General features: G+C 38.5%; 1 long non-coding RNA gene across 1 annotated transcript in view; it reads left to right on the plus strand.

Annotated features, from left to right (window-relative positions):
* The first annotated feature begins 4,340 nt into the window (after window positions 1-4,340).
* LOC138032460 (uncharacterized) overlaps window positions 4,341-7,500 on the plus strand; it is a 13,280-nt gene continuing 10,120 nt past the window's right edge. The window contains exons 1-2 of the long non-coding RNA XR_011128372.1: window positions 4,341-4,577; window positions 6,268-6,324. This is a non-coding gene — a long non-coding RNA (uncharacterized lncRNA). The remainder of the gene's footprint in view (window positions 4,578-6,267; window positions 6,325-7,500) is intronic.

Below are 7,500 nucleotides of genomic sequence, written 5' to 3' on the forward strand. Positions count from 1 at the left end.
GTACGTAAAAATGGACTATCAACCCTCCTCTTTGACTTCATTCAACACTGAATGTCCAATCGTTTATGAAGTTGAGTGTCATCAGCTTAGTCGGCGTCAACATTGATTGGAAGGGATAGAGGAGGGGCATCTGTACGACGTACAACGTGTACAGGAGTGTCACGCTGCCGATAGTAGTCTGCTGCGGTTATGAAAGCGGCGGAAAGTAATGGAAGATGTGAACGAGTGGCTTGGGTGCAGGGTTTACATTCCAAGATTCCCAGGTCCCACTACCTGGCCGCACCTGGCCGCACCTTTTACCAGCTGGGATTCATAATTTTCTATTGGTTTTTTCTTTGGCCATGAAAAGCCCCCTGAGGGAGAGGCCATTGAGCAATTTATTCTCGTTATTATAATTAAAAGCCTTTGGTAAAAGGAAAACTGGAAGTCGCATATTTGTTTCCGCTTAATCCAGATGAAAACTGGTAAGCCAGTCTAAAGAGAACATTTTTAGAAGACGTGAGAATACCAAACTACTCTACTGCAATTGAATTATTTTGTTATGCACATCATTTCTTCAACATTTCTGCCACTCACGTACACTCTAGAGTACGAGTCTACATCACGTTGTTAGACCAGTCCCTGTAGCACTCTTTTCGACAATAAAGATATTATAATTCACTTCTTTTACAGGTCACGATGTTTTTGATCCGTTAACCAGTCAGGTTGAACGACCGTGATTTTTGAAGTTATCTTTAAAGGGGACTGTATGTTGTAGCATACGAAAAGTCAAGTTTATAAAAATGCGTTGTGTTTTATTTCTAATGAAGCTTCGTTGTCCGAAGAACAAGAGGTTATATATCTTATTTAGCTGAGCCCAAGTTAGTGCTCCGCAAATTGGGGAGATTGAAAATCAAAGGAAGTTAAAGCTGATTGAGTTAAATGTCAGTGTTGGCTTTTGATGAGGTGGGAAAACCACCTGGCAGACGGTATACGTACCCGGAGAGCAGCAAAGTACACAGCCAAGAAAACCAACCCGCATACGATGTTGAGTCCAAGAATGAAACCCGGGCGGCATTGCTAGAAGGAGAATTCTCTCACCGTTGCGAAAACCCTGTTCCCCTCCCCAAACCAAAAATTGGCATCAAATTTCCACAATCTATGGGAGAAAACAAAATGACTTAAAATTGATTTTATAAAGTACATTAAAGTAAACATGCAAGTATGCAGAAAGAGAAAAATATTTCTTCCGTATCTTATTAGGAGGAAGTTGTCTTAATACTGTATGTGTTGGCTGGATGAGGAAAAACTACCTTCTCTTCAAATGGCTTCAAATTTACATTTGAAAGGAATCAACATGGCGAAGGAATTCGCATTCTGGCTGCACATTTGAATTGCTAATTAATACTAAATTATGCAGTTTTTTCCGACCACGTTCCAACTCGAGAAACGTTATGGCGAAACGAAATGTTCGAGATTTACGCCATTTTCATGGCTCTTTTTCCTACAGAAATGATACCCATTTTGGAAAGTTGTCTCATGGAGGTCTTGTCCAAGACTTTATGGTCGAGGTTCCGTCTGTATCATGTTATCAAAGGGTTTAGCTGATGACTGCAAAATGGCGTGCAGGCCAGTCGGTAGAGGAAGCAAATTTCGAGTTGTTTTACAACGAATTCTTAACAGGTATTTTGACAACAATTCTATTTAACTTATATTTCTTGCCTCCATCAAGTAGTGCTTGATTTCAGGTATAGTAAAACTACCTAACAACACACAAAGATATACATGATATTCCAATTTATGCCAATGCAAAACACCGGCCTTCATGTCGTTATCATAACTTATTTTACTGATGTCGTATCATATCTATGGTTATAATTATTTTTGTTACTTTTTTACAATTTTTTCGTATTAAAAAAATGTATTGTATTGCATTTATTAATACAGATTTATCTTAATATTTGTTTTGTAACTTTTTTTAGTAACGACTTTTTAAGGAATATGCAGGTTCAAGATGATAATACATTAGACTGATCATGTCAATTTAGTCGGGGCGTAATCAACACATTACAGTTACTTATTTACTATGACAAATCAGTAGACAACACACTGCACAATAATAGTTTATTCGCTTTCTCATACCTTAGGATTTCATTCATAGACTCGACGCACTTACTTATATATTAATTAATCTTTATATTCACAGCGAAAAGATAAAATGGCCGACAATTCAAATTTTATCAACCTTTTCGATAAAATCAAATTGTCGTCTCTGCAGTCAGTTTTACTCTCCCTTTGACAAAGCACCAAAGTTTATTTAGGAAGTAACCTTTTACTTTTATTCTGCGTTTATTGTGTGCATGATGGGGTATGGATACACTACCAAAGGCATGTAAGGGTGTCTTAGGTCTTCGTTACTGAATATGAGCCCCATTGTTTTTGTTAGAGTAAAACGTTTGAAAGAAATATATAGGTAAAGTCTTTATTAAAAACTACACAAAAAAGACGTGAGGCTTTGCATGTTAACAAAAGAGAAAACATTGCGTTTACATTAAAATTATAAGATACAAAAACATAAACAAAATATAGGAGTTTTATAAATTCTAAAAAGCGTTTTTGTTCATAAACGACTTTTTAGATCACTCAGTCCTTATACGAGGAGGCTGGTATTCGTGTCCCCTTTTTTCTTAGAATCCTTATACGTTGCGGCGGGAGCAATTCCTGAAGAAGATGATATTTTCTAGTAGTTATCTTGTTGAACAAGTTACGGTCTTTATCTTCAATTAGAGTTTACTGATATTCAAATTAGTTTCGGCGGAATATCTATGTCGAAACGCCCGTTTGCAGAGACTATGATAGATTCTGTGCAAGAATTTGAATTTGTCCCATAAGCAAATTAATAGTCTGTTAGATTGGTCTCGGGAGTAGCCATAATACTTGCAAGCCCTCACTTTGTGTAACTAAATTGTAGAGGTTAAGGACCAACGTAACAAAATAGATGCACGGGATCCTGGTAAAGGATCTAATCAGCGTATTAAAGTTTCAAAAGTTCAAAGTGCACTAAAGGCTTAAAAGCATATACAAAGTAAAATAAGCACTGCTCGCAATGAGCTGAAGCTATTCGAGGCGAGAAGTGGTTTTGACGCACGACAAATCGCAACAATTCAACTTTGCAGAATGAAAAAGTAACTTACAATAACTAACAGCTAAAACGAGAGAGACGAAAATGCAATGACAAAACTAGGACTAATTGTGTACAATTAAAGAGACGAGATTTACGATTAGAGGAAGATACTTAGCAAATAACTAAACAATATTTCCAACAAAAAAGGAAATTTTAAAGATATTTTTTTACTTTGAGTACTTAAGTTAAGAGAACATAGGCATAGTGCGAAATAGTACGTTTAGATAATGTTGACAAGAGCGGGATGGATTATATATGCAAATATAATGCACTGAGTCTCCAAGATATTTTCTGTTTTTAATCAAATCAATTAGATAAATGTAATCATCTGCCTCCAAGAATTTTTGAAGAGGCAAATATGAATTTTGCGTTTAAAATTTATTTTAGACACGTGACGCATTGGAGCAAATTGGCTCTTCCAGACTCTAACACCGTTGAAGACATCATGTAATAAGATTTGAAATAAAGAAGATCTAAAGGTAGCAGATTGGAGGAGATGAAGAAAGGTATTGTGTGAGATTTATAGTAACCAAAAAACATAAGGTGAAGAGACCGTTTCTGTAGGCGTAAGATTTTGATTCTGTAGATTTTGCCAGTACGGCCCATCGCAACTATTCCATACAATAGATGGGTGACCCGAAAACACTGACCCCCGGTCCATGGACCCCTCTACGGACCGGTCCACGGACTACTCTTAGGGACCCCCTATACGGACCACCCTACAACAACACTATTCCTATTGAAACTAAAATGGCCCGAGTCAAAGAATTTTTATGAGACCATCCATGAGCGGTATGGCCATGACACGCTGAAAACGGTACGGAGATATGAAAAAGATCTCTCCCGGTATAACAAAGTGGCACTCGACATTACTTTCCTACAGAAATGCAGACTATTCCATATTTATCCAAAGTTCCTGGATTTCAAGTTAAGCAAACAAGATTTTCAGGAAACACGAGCTTGCCCCCGTTCAATAAATATAAATAACAACTGAAAATTAGTTTATACCGGTTGTCTGGATAGACTACTCTTGCCGGCGAAATCTCAGCCGTTACGCTCCGCAAATCAGACTAAGGCTCACGTGTTGCCTTTTCCTTCGCTAAACTAAGTTCTTCCGCCATTTTGTTCAGGACTGAGAGATCGAGAAGCCTGGGGCGAGTTCACAAACCCGCGGGACAATGATCCGAACAAAATGGCGGAGGGAAAGAAAGAAAATACAAATAGAGCTTACTTATTATCAATCTTTTTCGAAGGATTCCGGTCCACAGCAAAGGAAGGGGTAATATGTGATTAATAGACTTTGTACCCGAGCCTGAGCCTTAGTCTGTTGAATTTGCGGAGCGTTACGGTTGAGATTTCGCCGACACGAGTGACACGAGGGAGAACCGACACGAGTGGTCTATCCAGACAACTGGTTAGTCAAATCTTTAGTTTTTATTTATTTTCATTTCTATGTTGTTTTAGGGTGGTCCATAAGGGGACCATAAGGGTTTATAGGGGGTCCATAAGGGTAGTCCGTGGACCGGTCTGTGAGGCAGTCCGTGGAGCCAGTCCGTAGAGGGGTCCATGGACCGGGGGTCAGTGTTTTCGGGTCACCCACAATAGATAGGGCTGGATAAGTGATCTATAGACATGATGTAAAGTATGCAAGGGTACGAAGTGTCTTGATATATAGTGATGATACCAACTGACATGCATATTTTCGATACAATGTGAGAAATATGATGAGAGGTTCTCGTCAATAAGCACGCCCATATATTTTAATTTGCACTCCAAAGAAACGTATGAATTCCTGAGATAGATTAACAAAGCGAAAGTGGTTCAGCGTTGTCTGTACTCTTGTTGACAACAATATTCGTCAGCACAGTGGTCAAAATGTTGTGGACTCACGAGGCGCAGTGAGTCCAGAACAAATTTTGACCATCGTTGTTGATAAGAGTACAGACAACACTGAACTACTTTCGATTTGTTTTTTACCACAATATTTTTATTTCAGAGCGTGACCAAAATCATGACGCGAAGAAAGAGCAAGCGTTGTCTATAACTTTCTCGCAATATGATTGGTTTATTTCCCAAAATGGGCGTTCCTGATTGGTTATTACATTGCGTCACAAATTGACGTGAGCATAATGCGTACAGCATTGTCTAGACTCGAAATTCGATTTTTTAATATTTACATTTAACTTGTTTGCTATTAACGAAGCGTAAACCATAGAATCCTCATTAGTCATCGTGGACTCAAGGGATTTGAGGTTTTTATCTGCATTTAAAAGATACGTGTCGTCCGCAAATTAACAGAACTTCAATTGGTTACAGCTATTACGAATATCATTTACATAAAAAAGGAAGAGCAGGGGACCTCGAACTGATAGTACTATTTCCTTACCAGTTAAGTTTTTGGGGCCAATTTCAGTAATCTGTTTACGTCCTACAAGATACGAGGCAAACGAATCATTTATAATTCCACGCATCCCATAATGACTCAGTTTTTGCCGTATTGAGTGGTTTACGGTGTCGGAAGCCTTCTGTAGATTAATCAATATACTGCATGCAACATGTGTACAGCTTTTTATCCATGATGTTTTGGATTTCATTAATTATGTCTAAAATAGCATGCTCGGTCGATCTTTTCTCGTGAAATCCTTACTGTGACTATTTTAACAAGCTAGAAGTGGAAGGCTGATTAAAAGGCACTACCATTTTTCACCAGGGTTACAAGTGATGGTCTTTGGCTAATGGGACGTTACCATTCGAACAAAAAATTGCTTGCAATATGATACAGCAAAATTGATTCCATTAAAATGAAAATTGAGGACCTATATAGGTATATCCCACTGCTTGCTTTCGCTATTTGGTTTTCAAGAATGAAGATACTAGCAACAGGGGTTTTCCTGGATTGAAATACCAAGTAACTTGAACCAACACTTACATTCAATGGTAAACTACTGGTGGTGGATTCGGTTTCGTGGTATTACCATACAACGGTCTTTCCTACATGTACGTTTTTTGACGGTTTGATGTCATTTTATTGCTCGTAAGAAGTTTCATGTTATTGACTTCATCCACCATAGTCTAATTAGAATTGTTGCTGCCTTTACTTACAGGGATACCCATGGCAATATCACCAGCAAATCCCCTTTCAGGAGGGCTTATCGAATAAGGTAGGACACAGGACACAGGATTGATAGTATGAATATCTACGCACTCCGTTTTTACCTTCCATCTACCACAACTCTCTGTTTCTTGTGATTAACAAAGTCTATGATCCAATTGATGACTTACATGTAGCGGTTTATATCAGTTGCCTTACGTTTACTAGCAAGGATGTCGTGGGGGACTGTATCGAATGTATTGCTGTAATCGAATGATACTATAAGTAAAAAGTAATAATTGCCATCTAACCATTTCAGCCAATAATATTGGGAATTCACAAGGGCTACAGTACATGTAGTTCTACAATCCTTTTATGGGCAAATTAATCTGGTCTAAAAAGTGACTTGAGGACTTCAGACATCTGAAATTTTAGTATTAGCTTTTCAAAGAGTGGGTTAATGATGTTAGGTCGACGGTGCGCTCATTTTACTCCCCCCTCGCCATCAGTGCTCTGTTTTACGGGTATTTAAAGCTACTTAAGCTACACAGAATGGAAAGAAGTGGAAACAAGGATGTGAGATCCGGGAATCGAACTCAGGACCTCTTGCACCAAGGCCGCGCACTAACCGATTGTGCCATCCTCGCTCCTCCACCTAGCCCCCTAAACCCTAACCCCTGGCTGTGAGTTTTTGTCGTGCCAAGAACCTCTTAAATCCCTCAAATAGAAGATCTATCGACACCGTTACACAGCGTTTTTCTAATAGAAAGAATAAATGTAGCTGATAGTAGTAAGGACGATGTTTCTAGTCTTTTCTTCAACTTTTTAGTATTCTTCCCTTTCCGTTCTCTTTTCCGTATTTTTATTTCTTTCCAGCTAGCACAACGTTTCCATCACATTCCATTACGATTACTTAGCGATTGATTAACAAACCTTCAAATCTTATTTTTGATTTTTTTTTTTTTGGGGGGGGGGGGGGCTGGGGGGAGGAAAGTTAACTTTACTTTACTGTACTACACTGCACTCCACACAGCACCGTCCTGTCCTGTCTTGATCTATCCTGTCCAGTCACTGCCCTCTTCTACAAGAGAACAGTATCGTCAGTAAACTTTTATCACTGTTTATCGAAACCTCACTATCCTTGGCTGTGACTGATCGAAATACCAACACAAAATGTTGAAAAGCTAACCAAATTAAAACAGATAAGCTGATGGAAAACGAGAAATTTGTTTTGAAGATGGGAAAA

This window comes from Montipora capricornis, chromosome 14 (assembly GCF_036669925.1).
Source record: "Montipora capricornis isolate CH-2021 chromosome 14, ASM3666992v2, whole genome shotgun sequence".
NCBI classification, from domain to species: Eukaryota; Metazoa; Cnidaria; class Anthozoa; order Scleractinia; family Acroporidae; genus Montipora; species Montipora capricornis.